Consider the following 20,903-nt stretch of genomic DNA (forward strand, 5'->3'; position numbering starts at 1 on the left):
TTATTTCTTACAATGTCCTATTTGTATGCCTAAATATAAAAATTAAGAAAAGAGAGAAAAGGAACAGACTCCCCTGGGATAGTGGCATGATCATCTCCAAAAGTGTGAAAAATGTGCATCTTGAATATGGACTCTAAGAAATAGAAACTTGGATCTTGAACTCGCGAGATAAGGAATATACCGGCAAAAACATGAAATTGAGCCTTCAATCTTTGAAAAATGTGGTGGAAATCTTCAAAATAGAACGAACAATGTGGGACAACATACGCCACATTGTAAAGTAGTAAAAATGAGCCAAAATAATCTCCAGAATAATGACAAGAAGACTGGATCAACCCATGGAATAATAATATGTCAAGGGCCTTGAACTAGTGAAGAAAACCGATTCACGAAGTGAGATAAGAAAAGTCATGACGTGAATTAGGAATAGTCACGACGTGAAGTCGCAATCACCCATATTATGGGAACCCCTGAGAACTGACTCACGACGTGAGTAACAATAGTTCATGTCGTGAGAACTGGGCAGACAGACAAACACTTAATCAAATCTCCTTTTAATGTGCACCATTCAACCCAATGTCTTAATGTATTAAGACTCTTCAAAATTCACCAGTTTTTGACTCTTACGCTAACTATCCACTCTCTCGACTCACCCCACACTTATTTTAAAATATGGGTCTCGACTCTCGACTCTAAACACTCCCGGCTAAAGACGTACGCACTTCTATCTCGATACCCTTTCTAGGGGCTCCTAGCCATTTCTAAGAAATATCAACCACAGAACAATAAAAGTAACATAATATCTTCATAGTTCTTACAATCCCAAAATAACACAATAAAACAAACCAAAGCAAAACAAAATAAAACAAACAATCAATCATCCTCCTCTTCATCGTGCGCTCCACTCGTACCCGCTCCGTCACCTCCACGTCCGCCATACTCCGTCCATCTCGGGCAAATCAGGTAATGATACCCCAAATGAGGCGGCTGCTCCACTCCAAGGTGCTGGAAAACGTTCTCCATAGTCCCGGCAATCCAATTGACACTCAAAGATAACTGGTCAAAATAACCAGCCATGTCATTCCAAAAAGATGGTCCCACCATGGATGCAGGTGGAGGCATTGGTTGCCCGCATTCTCCCTGTCCTCTCACATTCCTGCGCCTCGGTCAAGTTGGTCGGCCGGTTGATCATCATCATCATCACCCTCACCATCTGAAGGTACTATGCCCCAATGCAACCCAAAATTTCTGACCACCCGCATAGTTTCCAAATACCCCATGCCAAACTCATGCTCATCCACACACGTCATGGAACGAGTAATATCAGGAACAACCAAATGATACGAGCGGGCCACACGTGTAACAAAGTACCCTCCACAAATGGGGCTCCCAGGGCGCGAACTTGCGGCAGACCCAACAAGAAAACGGGCTAGAAAATACGGGATGTTGCAACACACACCAGGCTTTAAGATGCACCATAAGAAAAATAAATTCTGTTTAGTCACTTTTTCTCCAAGCCTCTTATGGTTGATGGTAAATGTGATGAACCGGTGGAGTAAGCGATGGATTGGGGACCGAATACTGCTTTCGGGAGATACTCCGGAATTAAACATTCTGGATGAAATACTATGCCAAAAAGAATACCCCGTGACACCCTCCGCATATCCTCTAGCAGCCGCACTAAAAAACATACCAAACTCGGGAGTCATAGCCTCTTGTTGATCATAGAGTCCAACTCTCCAAGAAAATTCAACAAGGCTGCACTCCCGGTACTCACCCCCCAAACGGAATACCAACGGTTGTGGCCAATGTGGGTCTTCAACAGTTTACTGAAATGTCACTGTTGAGAAAAACTCAACACAATATTCCTTGTATACCCGCTCTTGTACCCGGAACAGGTTACGCCAACCAGAACAAGTAAACGAATACCCATTTCCAATAATAACTTTGTCAAAAATCGTCCCACCCGGTCTACGAGCCCTACTTCCCTCAGCCGTGTCCAATTAATTGTTGGAGCAACTGCGATTTCTCTTTTGTAGAGCCACCCTAATCTGTTGTTCCAACGGGTCAAGACATCTCGGGACACTGTTGCGGGAAAATTGTAAAACGGGTGCAAACCCGCAACTCTAGATGGAATCTCTCTTCTGGGAGCTATTTCTGCAAAAACAGTAGCAAACATATCCAAGAGAAACAATCCAACAAATTAGTAATAAAAGAAACACAGAAAACTGTTCAGCCCAGGATTCACATCGTGAATCCTTTAAGATTCACGTCATGAATTCGTAACATCAACAATGAGCATCGCAACAATCAGGGGCAAATCTGGTCACAATATTAATGGGTTTTACTCCTATACCATTTCCAAGCATAAAGCATAAACATTCAAAGGCTATTACGGAACTTTAAAGGAGTAAATTCGACATTTCATCCAATTAACAGACCCTAACCCTAAGTTCAATTATTAAAGAAAATTTAAGCTTATCAATTAAGAATTATTACCTTTGATGGAAGGGTCAACTGGTTTCTAGGGATTTATTCTGTGGTCCCGTGTTTTCAAAAATTCACGTCGTGAATCCTTTAAGATTCACGTCGTGAGTTTAGTATGGGCTATTTCTTGGGCCATGCTGATGGGTTTTGAGCATTCTAACACTTCCTAAGTGTACATGCAACCCTAATAACCTTGGATCTATGTTTGTCTAATTATCATGCAAAGTTGATTTCCAAGGCTATGATCCTATCTAGCATACATGGGGAATAATTTTAACTTAAATAATAGATAGAACTACATACCTTGTTGTTGTAAGTATTCCTTGAAACCTTGTGAGCCTAGCACCCCAAGTGTGATGCCTCAAATGCTTCACACAACACCAAATGCTATGGAGTAAACTTGGAGAGAATGTATAACACTCAAAAATCGGCTCTAGCCCTCTTGTTTCTCTAGTGTACCTGATTTTGGGAGAACATATGAGCTTTATATAGTGTTGACACACCTAGGGTTACACCATGTAAACCCTAATGTGTCATGACTCTTCATTTCCATGCCCCATGGGTTTGTAACTCCCATGGAGCATCCAATGGGCTCAACCCAACTTGATTATCCATGAAACCTCTTAGCCCACTATATAAGTTATGGATGATTTACATAATCAACCCATATATTTAATTAGTTATCTTTTGATCACTTAATTAATTCTAAATTAATTCTTGATCAAACTAATTAAATAATATTATTAATATATTAGAACTTATAATATATTAATAAACCATAAGTGTTATTTCGCTCATTTAGTTTATCCAATTGCATGGTGCCATGCAACCCAAATGGACCATGCCGGGTCGGGTCAAGTATATACTAGAAATAGTTATGGACTTAGACACCTTATCCAACAGTCTCCCACTTGGATAAGTCTAATAACTATAACTGCAAGTATGACTTCAGGAACCGATCGACAATCGTAGCTCTTTTCAAGGTTTCTCGGAACTGAGAAGATGATGGTACGCCATTTCAGATAAGGGATCATATAATCCTCTGTTCTAGATATCAGCCGGACAAACACATGGAACATCAGTCTTGCTTATTGTCCAGGAGTTTTGTTTCACGATTTCCGATTTGTTTGACAAAGAACTTAATTGAACACATCAACTTAGTTCTGACCGGGCCCGGTACATAGGTCAAAACAAAATCATCGAGGGGCCCAAATATCAGCTTCTAATCTAAGAAGGAACAGATAAACTTCGACTCATATGCTTGTTCTACTATTTGTTAAATTACACACAAACGCACATTTTTTAACATCGAATTACCAATGCGGTTTCGCACGTTCAATGCATAACTAACTCATAGTTAACAAGCCATATCTCTAGGTTTGAAGACTTATATGATATTACCGTCTCGTGATCACTCGAGATAAATTCCATGAAGTGATACCAGCGAGCGTGGGTTGAATCCAATACTCAAAACTTATGAGCACTCATGAGTGTTGAGGCCATGTCCAACAACCTCTACAACCAACTCTTGACAGTCTTATTTCATATCTACTTCCAACATATGACTGATTGTGGATAATTTGAATAATATGTAAAACAACATATTCTGGAAGTCAAAACATGCAAAGAAACAATAGTAAACGATTGACAAGAGATAGCAACACTTTACTCATAAATAAACACAACTTTTATTCATCATCAAATGTCAATTACATTTTACAAATTTCAAAAATTATCTAACTACTAAAACTAATATCATCCTTCAGCCCTATGCTCCTAGCATGCTGGAGATGCTTAACCCTACCCAGTCCCTTCGTGAGGGGATCTGCCGGGTTCTCATCCGATGATACCCTCTTTTCCATGAGGAGTCCTTCTTCTATACGATGTCTGATGAAATGATATTTTCTGTCGATGTGTCTGGATCTCCCATGATCCCTTGGTTCCTTGGCTAAGGCAACTGCACTTTCACTATCACATAAAATCTCTATAGGCTCCGATATAGCTGGTATAACTCCAAGGTCTCCAATGAAGTTCTTTAGCCATATAGCCTATTTTGCCGCCTCGCTTGCCGCTATATACTCTGATTCACAGGTTGAATCAGCCACTGTCTCCTACTTGGAACTTTTCCAAGAGATTTCTCCTCCATTTAAGATAAAGACCCAGCCCGACTGAGAGCGGAAATTATCCCTATCAGTCTAGAAGCTAGCATCACTATACCCTACAACTCTCAAGTCATTACTCCCACCAAGGGTAAGGTCCCAGTCCTTAGTCATTCACAGGTACTTGAGAATGTTCTTTACCGCTGTCCAGTGAGCCTTACCAGGATTCCCCTGATACCTGCTAACCATGCTCAAAGCAAAGGCTACATCAGGACGAGTACATGTCATAGCATACATGATCGAGCCTACTGCGGAAGCATAAGGTATCTGACTCATTTCTGCTATTTCATCCTCAGTACTCGGGTTCTGAGTCTTACTCAGTCTCATGTTACTCTGGATGGGAACTCTCCTTTCTTGGAATCTTGCATGCTGAATCTCTTCAACAACTTGTCCAAGTAGGTACTTTGACTAAGTCCAATTAGTCTTTTACTCCAGTTTCTCAAGATCCTTATTCCTAGAATATAGGAAGCTTCTCCTAGGTCCTTCATAGCAAAACACTTCCCAAGCCAGGACTTAACTTCCTGCAGAGTTGGGATGTCATTTCCTATGAGTAGTATGTCATCCACATACAGTACCAAAAAGCTAACTATACTCCCACTAGCCTTGACGTATACACAAGATTCATCTTCACTCCTAGAGAAGCCAAACTCTTTGACCTTCTCATCAAAGCAAAGATTCCATCTACGAGGTGCTTGCTTTAATCCACAGATGGATTTCTCAAGCTTACACACTCTATTAGGGTACTCTGTGCTGACAAAACCCTCTGGCTGATTCATGTAAACATCCTCAGCCAACTTTCCATTAAGGAAAGCGGTTTTGACATCCATTTGCCATATTTCATAGTCATGAACTGCAGCTATGGCTAACAATACCCTAATGGACTTAATCTTGGCTACTGGAGAAAAAGTCTCATCATAATCCACTCCAGGAGTTTGAGAGAAGCCCTTTGCTACCAGTCGAGCCTTATAAGTGTGTACATTACCATCCATGTCGGTCTTCTTCTTGAAGATCCATTTGCACCCTACAGTCTTACGACCTGGTACATTCTCAACCAAGTTCCAAACTTGATTGTCATACATGGATTGTATCTCTCTATCCATTGCCTCTTTCCATTTAGCAGATTCAGGGCCTGCCATGGCTTCCGCATAGCTGTTAGGTTCATCCAGACCTACTAGTGTCTCATCACTAATAAGTGTCTCACCTTCCGCAGTAATATGGAAACCATAGTAATGCTCAGGTACATTCCTAACCCTTGTGGAACGCCTCAGAGGTACAACTAGAGGTATAATCAGATCAACAGGAGGTTCCTCCTTAAGTTGACTGCTAGGGTTTGAGGTTCCTTCACCACTTGACTCTTGAAGTTCTTCAAGGTCAATTTACCTCCCACTGTCTCCTTGGCTTATAAATTCTCTCTCTCGAAAGACAACCCTCCTTGCTACAAAGACCACATTCTCACTAGGTCTGTAGAAGAGGTAACCAAAGGATTTTTGTGGGTAGCCGATGAAAATACACTTCTCGCTTCGAGGTTCGAGCTTGTCATGAGTCTTGCGTCTCATAAAAGCCTCGCAACCCTAAACCTTGATGTGGGCTAGACTAAGAACTTTTCCAGTCCACATCTCGTGAGGTGTTTTGGCAACCTTCTTTGTAGGGACCAGATTAAGGATATGGGTGGCAGTCTCTAAGGCATACCCCTAAAATGAGATTGGTAGTGTAGCTCGACTCATCATGGAACGAACCATATCCAACAAGGTTCGATTACGCCTCTCAGCTACACCATTCAACTGTGGTGTCCTGGGAGGTGTCAATTGTGAGACAATCCCACATTCCCTTAGATAGTCGAGGAACTCAGTACTAAGATACTCACCACCACGATCGGATCGAAGCATCTTAATGTTCCTGCCCAATTGATTCTCGAATTCCTGTTTAAACTCTTTAAACCTTTCAAAAACTCTGACTTATGCTTGATTAAGTAGACATATCCATATCTACTATAATCATCCGTAAAAGTCACATAATAACGATTAGCATCCCTTGTGGCATGTTTGAAGGGTCCACACACATCTGTGTGTAGAAGGTCCAACAAACCTTCACCCTTCTCACAAGAACCTGTGAAGGGTAACTTTGTCATTTTTCCAAGTAAGCATGATTCGCAACTATCATCTGACTTTAGGTCAAATGACTCCAAGACTCCATCCTTTTGGAGTTGGCCTATGCGTTTCTTGCTTATATGTCCAAGACGACAATGCCATAATGATGCTTTATCCAAGTTATTATCATTAGTAGAATCAATACACAATACATTATTTCCTAAGTTATCTACAACAGACACAGCTTCATACACACCACCACAAGGTAATGCTTTAAAATAAAACACATTATTAAAGAAAGCATTTATTCCACCAGTTTCATTATCAAAAGAAAAGGGGAAACCTTGTTTATACAAAGCATGACATTTCTTGCCATTTCTGGCGAATAACAACATTTATTCAAATCTAAAGTAAATTCACTACTAAGCAACAAAGTATAAACTCCAATCTTGGTGACAGGTGAAACTTTCCTATTCCCCATGATCAAGTTTATCTTTCCATGCTCCACATTCTCACTTCTTCTTAGTCTCTGCAATTTAGAACAAATATGAATACCGCAACCGGTATCAAGGACCCAAGATATGAATAGAGTGAATTATTAGATGAGATAGTGTAAATACCTGCATGGTTGGGTTTAACCTTCCCATCCTTCAAGTCTTGCTGGTACTTTGGGCAGTTACGCTTCCAGTGCGCATTTTCGTGGCAGTAGAAGCATCCAGCCTCTTTGGGATCAGAAGAAGGTGTAACGAAACCTTTCTTGGTTCCACTAGAAGAGGAGCCATCAAGGGTCATACCCTTGGTACCCTTCGAAGGGTTCTTTCTCTAATTCCCTCTACCTTTCCCGATTGCCAGGACAGGTGCTGAGTTTGGAGTAGTAGCAGGAGTGGTCACAACCGACTTACCTTTAAGACCTGATTTTGCAGTCTTTAGGAGTCCCTGAAGTTTGCTAAGTGTAACTTCCTCCTTATTCATGTGGTATGTCATGCGGAATTGATCATAACACGAAGGTAAGGAGTGCAAAATAATATCTATTGCTAACTCCTCAGGGAAGTTCACATTCAACTTCATCAATCTATCCACATACCTTTGCATTTTCTGCATGTGGCTTGTGATGGGTTCACCATCTTTCATCCGGGTTGTGATCATAGAGGAGATGATTTCATATCGCTCCTGACGAGCACTCTGATGGTAGCGGTCCATCAAATCCTGGTGCATCTCAAAAGGATAGTAGTCCTCATAGGACTTTTGGAGCTCGGCTGTCATGGTGGCCATCATGATGCATGCCACTTTGGTTGCATCTCTTTCATGTGCCTCATATTCAGTAAACTCCTCAGCAGTAGCATTTGGCTCAGGCACCTTGAGCTCCTTCTCAAGAACATATTCCTTGTTCTCGTAACGAGTGACCATCCTAATGTTTCTGATCTAGTCAGTAGATTTGGATCCATCAAAGATGACTCTCCCACAAAGGTTCATGAGAGAGAAGGAGCCAGTAGGGTTTGAGCCAGGAGTAACATTGTTGGAAGACATCTGAAAAGAAGAAAGTAAGTTTAGTTTATATATAGGTATAGTCCTTAATAAAACACCCAAATGTAATATTAAGGCTAGGATCCAATCACAATATATTATAACCTAGAAGAGGGATGCCGTAATCCAAGTTATAACATATTTGAAAGGTAGGTGAATGACGATTCACCAATTTCCACCATGAAAACGAAATATAAATTATTAGGTTTTATTTGGCTTTTAGAAATTCCTAGATTCTTTGATATTCATTGAACTTTTCAATGGCATGTTTCAATCTCGAGTGTGCCCTTCATGTTTTGTGACTGGGATACCGATGATCACAAAACAAGGTGTGAAGTAACCATGCAAATTACATGGTACCCTTAATGTTTTTCACTTAACCGTAGTGCCGATAAACCACACGCGCTCCTTCCGACCTCATGAAAAACCTTAAGTCACCCTTTGCCTTCCTTGTTAAGTCCAAGTTAGTGTGTCGGTAAACCACACACGCTCCACCAATGACTTAAACAAGGTGCAAAGTGTAATTTCATGGATTAGCACCTTATTCACATTTTTCCTAAAGTAACTAAGATTGGGAATTTTAAAAAAACTTTTAGTTACTTTATAATAATCATTATACTTTTAATGAGAATTTATAAGTCCTTGTCTTACCCGTTCGGCTAACGACCCTCCACCAGTCAAGCAAGCGGTGGGTGAGAGTGGACACCCATTAAGTTGCCATTTTATAGGCAACAACCTTATACCCACCTTATAGACCGGCTTCGTGAATGAGGCGTACTAGCGGTAAGACGACTTTTTTCTTATACATACATATATATATATATATATATATATATATATATATATATATATATATATGTATGTATGTATATATATAACTATTAAATCATAATACTATAATTATAAGGGTTGAATTTTAACTTCTAAAATTCTAAGGGTTGGAACTAAAGTTTTAATCAAGACTTTACTTGTTCCAGAACTCGAGGGCAAGTTTTGTAAACTTTCAAAACTTTTCATTTCTTGTAACTTATGAGTTTATTAGGGTATTAAAAATGAAGACTCTTCATTTTTATAACCCATGTGTTCTTGTAATGGTTTTTAACAAAGTGACTTTTGGTTTTCCATAACTTGAGGACAAGTTATGGACTCCATTAAAACACATAATAATCATGAATTAATCTACCACCTAGGTTAGAAATAATTCCTATGATCATCTAAACATCATAAGATCAAGAACATGAATATGAACACTTTCATGAATCAAAACTTACATTTAAAACTTTGTAATTTTAATAATTGTCATTGTAAATGAATTAGCATAAACATTACACCATCTAAAACATGTTTTCAAATACCAAAACAATTTAGGGTAATGTTTCTAGTCCATTTCCAGCAACTAAAATTGAAATTCTGACCACAACAACCTCTACTCGTCGAGTGCATGAACTGACTCGTCGAGTAGCTTGCATTTGTGCATGGACTCGTCGAGTCTCCCCATGGAATCGGCGAGTTCATACGAGCAGAAAACAGAAAATCGATTTTTTCAAGCAGTTTGCACAAATAATCAACAAACAAGCCTAGGCTCTGATACCACTGATGGGGTTTGAGCATTCTAACACTTCCTAAGTGTACATGCAACCCTAATAACCTTGGATCTATGTTTGTCTAATTATCATGCAAAGTTGATTTCCAAGGCTATGATCCTATCTAGCATACATGGGGAACAATTTTAACTTAAATAATAGATAGAACTACATACCTTGTTGTTGTAAGTATTCCTTGAAACCTTGTGAGCCTAGCACCCCAGGTGTGATGCCTTAAATGCTTCACACAACACCAAATGCTATGGAGTAAACTTGGAGAGAATGTATAACACTCAAAAATTGGCTCTAGCCCTCTTGTTTCTCTAGTGTAGCCGATTTTGGGAGAACATATGAGCTTTATATAGTGTTGACACACCTAGGGTTACACCATGTAAACCCTAATGTGCCATGACTCTTGATTTCCATGACCCATGGGTTTGTAACTCCCATGGAGCCTCCATGGAGCATCCAATGGGCTCAACCCAACTTGATTATCCATGAAGCCTCTTAGCCCACTATATAAGTTATGGATGATTTACATAATCAACCCATATATTTAATTAGTTGTCTTTTGATCGCTTAATTAATTCTATATTAATTATTGATCAAACTAATTAAATAATATTATTAATATATTAGAACTTATAATATATTAATAAACCATAAGTGTTATTTCTCTCATTTAGTTTATCCAATTGCATGGTGCCATGCAACCCAAATCGACCATGCCGGGTCGGGTCAAGTATATACCAGAAATAGTTATGGACTTAGACACCTTATCCAACACATGCACTCACAGATTGATCTTAGGCCACTTATAAAACAGCTAAACTATATCATTGACTAATTACCCGGTTTATTCTCGATTCACGTCATGAATCCTGAAGAATTCACGTCGTGAATATTGTCTGGGAGGAAAAATTCATTCTAAACCAAATTTGACTTTCAACTAAATTCTCAATTATTACTACTTCCATTTTAGGGTCCCTACATTCAGTGTTTAATTATGTTATAATCGAGTCGAATGATATGATCTATGCTTTTAAGACTAAAACGCAAAAGAAAAAAAGAAAAAAAATGCAAACCAAACTCGGGTTGCCTCCCGAGAAGCGCTTCTTTTTCTTGGAGTCTTGAGCTGGACTCCGTGCCTCCTACGTTGAATCTTCAGAAGAGTCTACCACCAGCTGGACCTTTTGTTCCTTGAAATGCCTCTTGTAAGCTTGGACTCGTCTTTTGTACGCCTTCTTTGAATTCTCCTTTTTAGCCTTGACCTCTTCTTCATCAAGCTTACATTTAGTTCCTTTAGTTTCCTCCCTGCACTCCATAGCATCCTTCTCCTCTTTCACTACTGGCTCTGTCTCCCTTGAAGTAACCTCTTCTTCATCACTTGTCATCTCATCTTCCTTGCTTACCCAAGAAGGTGGACTCTTGTAAGCAATGACTTCAACCAAATATGAAACAGATGCTCTTGGTTTTGTTCTTTTGACTTGATGAACTGCCATGATCTCTTCTTCCATAATCTTTTCCAGTTCTTCTAGTTCATTATCTTCATTGATTGTGAACACCTCTTCTTTAACATGATTCCTTTGGAAGCCATCTTCTATCCCAAAAATTTCATTTTCATCTCCAACCCTCAAGGTGAGCTTAGACTCTCAAATATCAACAAGAGCTCCAGCAATGTTAAGCGATGGACGACCAATGATAATTGGAACATCAGGGTCTTCCTTCATATCCAATATACAAAATCTATTGGAAAAATAAATTTTCCAATTTTTACTAAAATATCCTCCACAATGCCCCGGGGTTGTGTCACTAAACGGTTCGCCATGTGAATAGTCATTCTTGTAGCCTTCGTTTTCTGAACTTCTAACTTCTGATAAAATGAATAAGGCATCAAATTAATGTTAGCGCCAGAATCGGCTAAAGCATTAACCTTCATTTTGTTACCAAATTCACACGGAAGAGTGAGGCGTCCAGGATCCCCCATCTTCTCAGGTATCTCTCCCAACACAGCTTTTGAGCTTTGCTCACTTAGAATAACCTTAGCATATTTCTTTAATTGGTTACGAGTGTCTATTAGATCTTGCAGTAATTTTTGATACTCGGGAATTTTGGATAAGGACTCGACAAAAGGAGTATTAATCGGGATATCCTTTACGTTCTTAACAAACTCCATATGTTCTCTCTCCAGTGGACTAAGGTCAGCTCGGGAAGGAAACGGCAAGGGCAGCTGATAAACCAAACCAACTTGAAAATTTTTCTGTTCCTGACGGGCCCACGTCGTGAACTGAGATGGTTCACGTCATGAATTCTGATATTCAGCAGCATCTTGATTTTCAAGCTTGGGCTTCTTCAACTTTGGATCGGGCTGCTTTTATTCTTCTTCTAGTGCCTCTAAGAACTCAGAGATGGCCTCTTCTTCAGTATCTATGGCCATTACATGAGATTGGGTCTTCATTTCGGGATTTTTCGGGGACAACTTCTCATGAACCAGAGTGGCTAGTTGACCAAGTTATACTTCAAGGTTATCGAGGGAGGCTTGCTGATTCTTTAGTAAAGCTTGTTTTTCATTAATAGCAGAATCAGTAGCATCGTGTCTCTTTTCTGAGGCTTCCATAAACTTCATCAACATGGTCTCTAGATCGGGTTTCTTCTTGGCTGGTGGCTGCCCCTTTTGATAGAAGCCTCGACCTGTTTGCCTGTACTTCTCTTCTTTTTGCTTCTTATACTCTTCGTATGGCAGCCACTCCTTCTTTGGTTTCCTCGAGTCTTCATCAAACTTATCCCCACTCGAGTAGCACACTTGAGCTTTTCTGTTCCCAAACTCATCTAAATTGCAGTCCTTGGTCAAGTGCGGACCACTACACCTCTCGCAACCCACTTTTATGGCATGAATTGAGTGATCCATTTGTGTCAACCTCCGGTCCATATTATTTAGCATAGCCATCATGGCTGCTATTTCTTCAGTTTGAGCTCCTCCACTGCCTTTAATTCCATCCTGCCTAGGGTTTTGGTATTCGCGAGAGTGTTTCGCGAATTCTTCAATTAATTCCTTGACTTCGCCCGGATTTTTCCTAGTAAGTGGTCCTTGAGAATCAAGGAGTTGTCTTGTCATCAAGTTTACCCCATCATAAAATATTGATACCTCCTGTTGAATGTTAAGGTCATGTTGAGGACAATTCCTTAACAACCCCTTTGTAACGGTCCCAAGCTTCATAAAGTGACTCTCCCGGGTTTTGCTCAAAATTGGCTATTGCTTTTTTGAGTTTAGCAATCTTGGATGGTGGACAGTATTGATCTAAAAACTGCTCACACATTTGAGCCTAAGTGGTTACGGTATCGGGTGAAAGCGCTTTTAACCAATCCTTTGCAGCTCCTTTAAAGGTAACGGGAAGCATCCTTAGCAAAATGGTGTCTCTGTTAATATTTGGGACATTGAAGTAATTAGCAGTGTCATTCACTTCATCTAAGTGTTTGAATGCATCTTCGTGATCCTTTCCATAGAATGGGATATCCTTTAGTGCGGAAAGGATATGTCCCTTTAGCTCGAATGTGGCAGTGGCCGGGATGGCAGGTTGTACTAAGTCTGGACCAACATCTTCTCGAATTCTCTTTCTTTAAGCTCCCATGGACATTTCCTCAATATTTTCCATCTCGTGCCTTGGCTCGTTCTCGGGGTCGCTCGTGTGTTCTTCAAATTCGGGCTCGGTATCGTACTCGGACTCGGTTTGGAAGGGTATTTGATCCAAGTGTTCAAGCTTGCTTTTGCTCTTCGAGGATGAACTTGACTCCCCAATCTTCTTCCCTGATTTCTTTGAAAACACCGATTTGAATTCTTGTAAGGGTGTCTTCTTCTTGTTAATTGCTGACTCGGGATCTTCAAGTGGTGGCACCAAAGGTGTGTTTGAATCTCTGGTCATGAACTCCTGCAGATTAACTAAATAAACAAAACATAAAACTGAACTAAAATAGACAAAAAAACTAAAAAATAAGGGAAATTGAAATTCACAGTTCTCACGTCGTGAGTTCTGAAAAAATTAAAAAAATAGATACAAAAATTTGGAAAACAGATAATAAAAACTAAAACTAAAACTTTAGCTGGAAAATTAATTTTTTTGCAGGTTTTACCCGCAAAAAAGGATCGATTAACCTAAAGCAAATAAACTAAGCCGTTCCCCGGCAACGGCGCCAAAAACTTGATGTGCATGAAAGTACTCACTAATTTTAATATTTATAACCTAACAAACTATCACACCCCGAAACCCAGGGCGGAAACGTTCCAGGGCGGAGGTGACTTCATGTTAAGTATCATAACCAATGTACATAGTAAGGGAAGTAAAACACAAAACATTACATTACATAGATTCATTACATCAGTTTGAAAGTAAAGTAATACAAGTTTCATAGATACATAAGTTTAAACAAAAGAAAGACGTGACTCCATACGCTCCGTCTTCTGCAAAAGAACGCGGGATACCTGTCTAACGAGAACCTGAGAATACAAGCATTTTAAAAATCATCATAAAGCTGCTGAGTTCATAAGCGGTTTGTTTTATGAAAATGAACAAGATTCCTTTTGTTTTTCTGAAAAAGTGGTTATCCAAGAAAATCCCATATTTTCTTAAAAGTGATGTTTAGTTTTCCGTTATGTTACACAATTCTGGTTATGAATAGTTATTACCCCAGGAAAATCCTATATTTTCCTAAAAGTTGGTTACCAATCCGAAATGTAATGTAAAAGACGTATACTGAAAACCTGATTATCCTTGTGAAGTGTATGTTAGTTTACCAATCCGAAATGTAATGTAAAAGATGTATACTGAAAACCTAATTATCCTTGTGAAGTGTATGTTAGTTTACCAATCCGAAATGTAATGTAAAAGATGTATACTGAAAACTTGATTATCCTTGTCAAGTGTATGTTAGTTTTAACACGTACATAAAACTATCAACATAGTAAACTAATTTCAAAGGTTATTAATTTACTATATTCATTATTACTAACAAGTAAATCTCTGTTATCCAAACTGCGAGTTCTATAACCATACTATAGACTAGATATGGCAAAGGAAGGTTAGTATCTTTTATGACTTTTGTCACCCTTGAACCTTTTGGTTCGGCTGTAGCTAGCAGCCAGGTGCGGGGTAGTCAGCCCCGTATTGATCTATACACTCAAGTCACGCTCCCTATCTAAGAGATTCTGGTTATAGGGGCGGTCCTCCACTCGCGTATCTCTGTGGAGTGTTCTCCGAGGACATGTCTCTAATTTATAGGAATAACAAATCTACAAGTAATAATGCAGAAATATCATGTTTAAATTCTATTTACAAATACGATCCTCCACTCGCGTATCTATGTGGAGCGTTACCGAGGACAAAACAAATGTACTAATCTAATGCTTTTAACAATAAATAAGTGGAAAATCATTTGTGAAATATATAATATAACATTATATAATAAGATATGAAATCAGTTTGTAAACTAACTCTGCAAGTTAAACGGTTGGTTAATGCAGTTTCGATTGTTAAAAGCAAATGGAATATGAAACATTCAAATTGAAATAATAAGTTTAAGCACAAGATATTCTTGTACTTTTGCTTGTACTCCCCCGTGAAAACATTGAAAAACATTGAAAAAGGTTAGGGGTATGAACTCACCGGACGAGGAATGTGTCGACTAGGATGCTAAATGTTGGATCGAGGCTTGAAAACGTGCGAGGTTCCTATGTAATATTAAATGATACACAAATGTATCTAATTAGATTTTAAATCACTAATTAGTTGAGGATATACACTTCTAGTCGCGAAAACACTTCATTTCAAGTGTTTGGAGTGACCCGGGTGACATCTAAGGACATATATGGCTCGGATATGGAGTTTACTCTTCAAGAGTAAACTCTTAGTAGCGTTTTCGGCCCTAAACACCACATCCCCATGAGTTTACCGCCGTAATCTCATGGGTGGTGTTCTTAAGTGCTAAATGGTCTTATAATATTTGAGGGATGATGCTAGGTTTGGTTCTAGGGCATTAGAAAGGGATTTGATCAATCATATGGACCATTTGACGAGTTTATGGCAGTAAACTACGATTTTATGGCCGTAAACTCTCACCCACTCAATCCTTATGTGCTTTGATGGTCTTACGTTAATCACATGTGATTTAAACTCATTTTACAAGTCAAGGGGTGAATTTAGGGCACCATTTAACCCATTTATAGGAGTTTACGGCCCAGGAACCCATTCTTGGGGGGTTTACGGCCGTGAAGTCCTAAGGGAAGGGTTTTCATCAAGTTTAAGGCTTCTAATTCGATTGTGGTTGCTTCTAGTTTTTAGTTTAAGGCTTAGGAGGTGTGTAAGTGGCATTTTAACACCTAAAAAGGAGTTTACTACCCATGATATGGAGTTTACGGCCCAAGCATGTTCTTGGGCAGTAAACTCATGTTTACTCCCCAATTGTTGAGTTTAAGGTGTTCTAAGTCCAATCTAATAAGTCCTTAAGCCATATCTAAGCTCCAAAGGTGGTTTGGAAGGGTTTTAAGGCTCAAAAACCCCTTTTATATGTGTTCACGGACCAAGAGTGTTCCAGGGCGGTAAACACATGTTTATGGTCCTATTCCATTATTTGACCATGAAATTGAAGGCTAAGGATGTTATACTAGGAGCTAGGATAGTTACCTTGGTGATTTGAAGCTTGAAATGAGTGATTTTGGATCTAGAAGTTAGATTTGAGGAGAGAGGTTAGAGAGAGATTGAAAAGGATTCAAATGAGGCTTAAACAACTTTAAATATGATTTGGATTTGAGACACGGTGGAATTCTACCCGATACTGACGTTAACCGAGGCTTTTGGTCGCACCCGATTAAATTGTCGTAACTCGATATGGTCAAAACTAAAATTTTTCTAATTACTAGTTTGGGGCGTTTTTATGTGTTTCTAACGTGTTTGGATACTTACGAGGTCAAAATAAAAGTCTTAACTTAAATGACCTAATCCAAAAATGAAATCGGAACAATTCGCTTAAGATGAGTTTTACGGACGGAACGGGTTGCGGCGATGGAACAACTTCAGGTTGTCACATTATCCCCCCCGTTAGAGGGAATTTCGTCCCGAAATTCAAAGATTAAGATACAAGTTATGGAAAAAGGGGTGTGGATATATTTGCTTCATCGAATCTTTTACGTTCCCAAGTATTTTCAGGTTTCCGCTCGACATTCCAGCGAACCTTCACTATCGGGATGCGGCTTGGTTTCGAACGTTTGATCTCTCGGTCTATGATTTCAATTTGTTCGTCCAGGAAGTTTAGGTTTTCGATGTTCTCGGTCACATCAGGATGGATTTCTATGGTTTTATCAGATGGGTATTCATTAAGAATAGAGGCGCATAATGCAGGATGAATGTTGCTAAGTTCTGAAGGTACTCGGAGTTTGAAGGCTACATGATTGATTCCTAACGAGGATCTCAAAGGGTCTAATGTACCACGAGTTAAGTTTTCCATGCTTTCCATAGTGTATCCTGTCTTTCCAGGGCGAGACCATTAACAGGACACGATCTCCAGCCTAGAATTCCAGAGGTTTTTGTTGTATATTGGCGTAACTCTTATGTCGATCTCGTGAAGTTTTCAATCGTTCTCGGATCTGGATGATCTTCTCGATGATTTTCGCGGATGATTTAAAACCAGTGAGGGTATTACCAGGGGATCGACTCTTGGCTAACTGCGTGTCTCCTACCTCAGCCCAACACAAGGGAATCTGTACTTTTGACTGTAGAGGGTTCCAAATGGTATCGTACTCACTCAGGAAAACTGGGTAACTTAATGGTGAAATCCATGTTGGTTATTTACCATTCCCATTCGGGTATCTAGGCTACTGGAATAGTCCCGAGGGTTTCTGACTAGGCTTCTTAGGTCTAAGCGAGTAAACGGGGACAGATTGTCAATGTCTTAGTCTTGCTGTCTAAGCTTTCCTTTCAGCTAAGGGCACCACATGTTTATGTCTTTCTGATTGAAGATATGTTGTAGTCTCTTATGGTCAGTGAAATTCGCGTACTTGGTTCCATTGAGATCGTGTATCTCAATCTTCAGTGCAGGGACTGCTGCTCCTAATTCCAAGTCGTGAGTTGTGTAGTTAACTTCGTGTGCCTTTTGTTTGTCTCAAAGCGTGAACGATAACTTTTCCTTCCTGCCTAAGCACATAGTCTAAACTCTGATTGGGCGTACTGCAAAGGACAACGAAGTCCTCTGTTTCTTCTGGCAGGGACATGATAGGTGTGATGCATAAGTCTTACTTCAATGCTTGGAATGATGTATCTCACTTTTTACTCCAACAAAAAGGGTACACCTTTCTGTGTCGGAGTGGTTAAGGGTTTGGTGATTTTGGAAGAATTTTCTGAATGGGTCTGCGATAATAGTCGGCTGGATATCTCCTGCATTTCTGCTGGAGCAAAATGGTATAGAGATTTGGCTATGGGGGTAGTTCCAGGGATTAAGTTGATACGAGACTCGACTTGACGTTCGGGAGGAATTCTTGGGAGCTCTTCGGGAAGATATTAGGAATACTACAGTTTTCAGGGATGCTCTAGAGGTCTTTAACTTCTTGTTTCTTGCTGATTGCATGGACTAGGAATACTTGACACTCCTTTTGTAGAAGCTTTCGAGCTTTGATACAGGGATTGATGCGAAGATTTGAGCTAAGCTTGACACCATATATCATGAGGGTCCGGTCAGAGGGGAGATTGAGATGAATAGCTTTTTCATAACAAAGTGTATCAGTATGTTCAGGACTCAATTGATACATGCCAAAGATAACATCAAAGCTCTTTATTGAAACTGACATCAGGTCGATGAGGAAAGAATGATTACTCAAGGTAAGGATACAGCTTGGGGATAAGTCGTTAGTGCACTCATTCTCACCGGTAACCATCTTGACGGTAAATGTTTTAGTTATTAGCCGAGGGCTATGTTTACAAAGATATTTGAATGAATAACTAATAAAAATTTCTTGACACTAGATTCGAAAAGGATGCGAGCATAAGAATTGTCGAGAAGAAATGTACCTGCGACGATGGTGGGATCAGCGGCTGCCTCCTCTTGCTTCATAGCTAAAACCATCTTGGCGTTGTTGACGTTGTTGGTGGTTGCTGCTTTTGGGCAGTTTCGCTTGCAATGCCCGATTTCACCACAACCAAAACAGGCCTGATCGGTACTCAATCCGGAAGCTTGATTGATTAGTTGGGCTGGTGTTTTGTAGTTTTGAGCGAGGTGGCCCTTCATGCCACATCTGATGCAAATCTTCTCACAGCATGGGCCAGGAATATGATGGTGATAACTACACCTGTTGCACCAAGGGAGATTACCAGCATACCTAGTGGTAGGCGCTTGAACTGTAGACACATCAACAGGAGTAGTGGCAGCTTGAACTGCCACAGTTTCATGCCTCTTGGAGGGTCCTTGGGAACTCTGACCTTTTCGCTTTTTCCAGATAAACTTCTTACTCTTATCACCTTCATTCTGGTACTTTTGATCATCTTCATGGTTTTGGGGATACACGTTACTTCTGGGTCCACTGGACCTGCTCGGGTTCAAAAGTGTCACTGCGGCCGTCACTGCAGCAGTAACAGCCGTTTGAAACAAGACGAAGTCGAACGAAGGAGAGTATAGCGGCGGAGAGTTGTTGTTCCTTGAGCTGGGTCCTTTCTTCGGAGACATTTCAATCTAAAATTATTAGGGAAAAAGAGGATGGTAAGTCCTCTGTATTAAATCAAGAGATATCTCTTTATGACAGACATATAATTCTATTCAGCGATAAACCATGAATGAATTATTAAGGCAGATAAACTATCGCTAAAGGAATGATCGAGGGGCAACGCTTGAATGAGAATTTTCTACAACAAAGGTGGATCTAGAAATACTCCCATAGTATTTCATGATTTGCTGCGACGACGGCTCGTTGTTTGGGGTATTTGGGTAAGTTTTAGGCATGCTGAACACCACAGTCACTCCCAGGCACATATTGGTCGTGTCTCGAATGAATATAGTTGATCAGGCTATATTGACCCTAGACACGACTACATAACTGCCCAGGTTTAACCGCAGCATACAACACCCATTACTTATGTTTTGTTCTACTTATAATTACGGATCTCGACGATTAGATATACTTGTATACTTTTGAAAATACTTGTATTTTAAAGTATACTTTTAGTTCAGAGCACTTAGGCCCCTTAATGTTTATAGTCTTATACAATGTAAGGTTTGGTATACTCAGTTCACTATAAACAAGGGCTCTAATACCAATCTGTCACACCCCAAAACCCAAGGCGGAAACGTTCCGGGGCAGAGATGACTTCATGTTAAGTATCATAACCAATGTACATAGTAAGCGAAGTAAAACACAAAACATTACATTACATAGATTCATTACATCAGTTTGAAAGTAAAGTAATACAAGTTTCATAGATACATAAGTTTAAACAAAAGAAAGACGTGACTCCATACGCTCCGTCTTTTGCAAAAGAACGCGGGATACCTGTCTAAGGAGAACCTGAGAATATAAGCATTTTAAAAATCAGCATAAAGCTGGTGAGTTCATAAGCGGTTTGTTTTATGAAAATGAACAAGATTCCATTTGTTTTTCTGAAAAAGTGGTTATCCAAGAAAATCCCATATTTTCTTAAAAGTAATGTTTAGTTTTCCGTTATGTTACACAATTCTGGTTATGAATAGTTATTACCCCAGGAAAATCCTATATTTTCCTAAAAGTTGGTTACCAATCTGAAATGTAATGTAAAAGATGTATACTGAAAACCTGATTATCCTTGTGAAGTGTATGTTAGTTTACCAATCCGAAATGTAATGTAAAAGATGTATACTGAAAACCTGATTATCCTTGTGAAGTGTATGTTAGTTTACCAATCCGAAATGTAATGTAAAAGATGTATACTGAAAACCTGATTATCCTTGTCAAGTGTATGTTAGTTTTAACACGTACATAAAACTATCAACATAGTAAACTAATTTCAAAGGTTATTAATTTACTATATTCATTATTACTAACAAGTAAATCTCTG

General features: G+C 39.5%; 1 non-coding gene across 1 annotated transcript; it reads left to right on the forward strand.

The window, feature by feature from the left end:
• Positions 1–13,001: 13,001 nt before the first annotated feature.
• On the forward strand, positions 13,002–13,109 carry LOC145080686 (small nucleolar RNA R71). Its single transcript, XR_013695277.1, has one exon. It is a non-coding gene; the product is annotated as a small nucleolar RNA R71 (small nucleolar RNA).
• The last annotated feature ends 7,794 nt before the right edge of the window (positions 13,110–20,903 follow it).

This window comes from Lactuca serriola, chromosome 1 (assembly GCF_051521515.1).
Source record: "Lactuca serriola cultivar US96UC23 chromosome 1, Lser_US96UC23_V15, whole genome shotgun sequence".
NCBI classification, from domain to species: domain Eukaryota; kingdom Viridiplantae; phylum Streptophyta; class Magnoliopsida; order Asterales; family Asteraceae; genus Lactuca; species Lactuca serriola.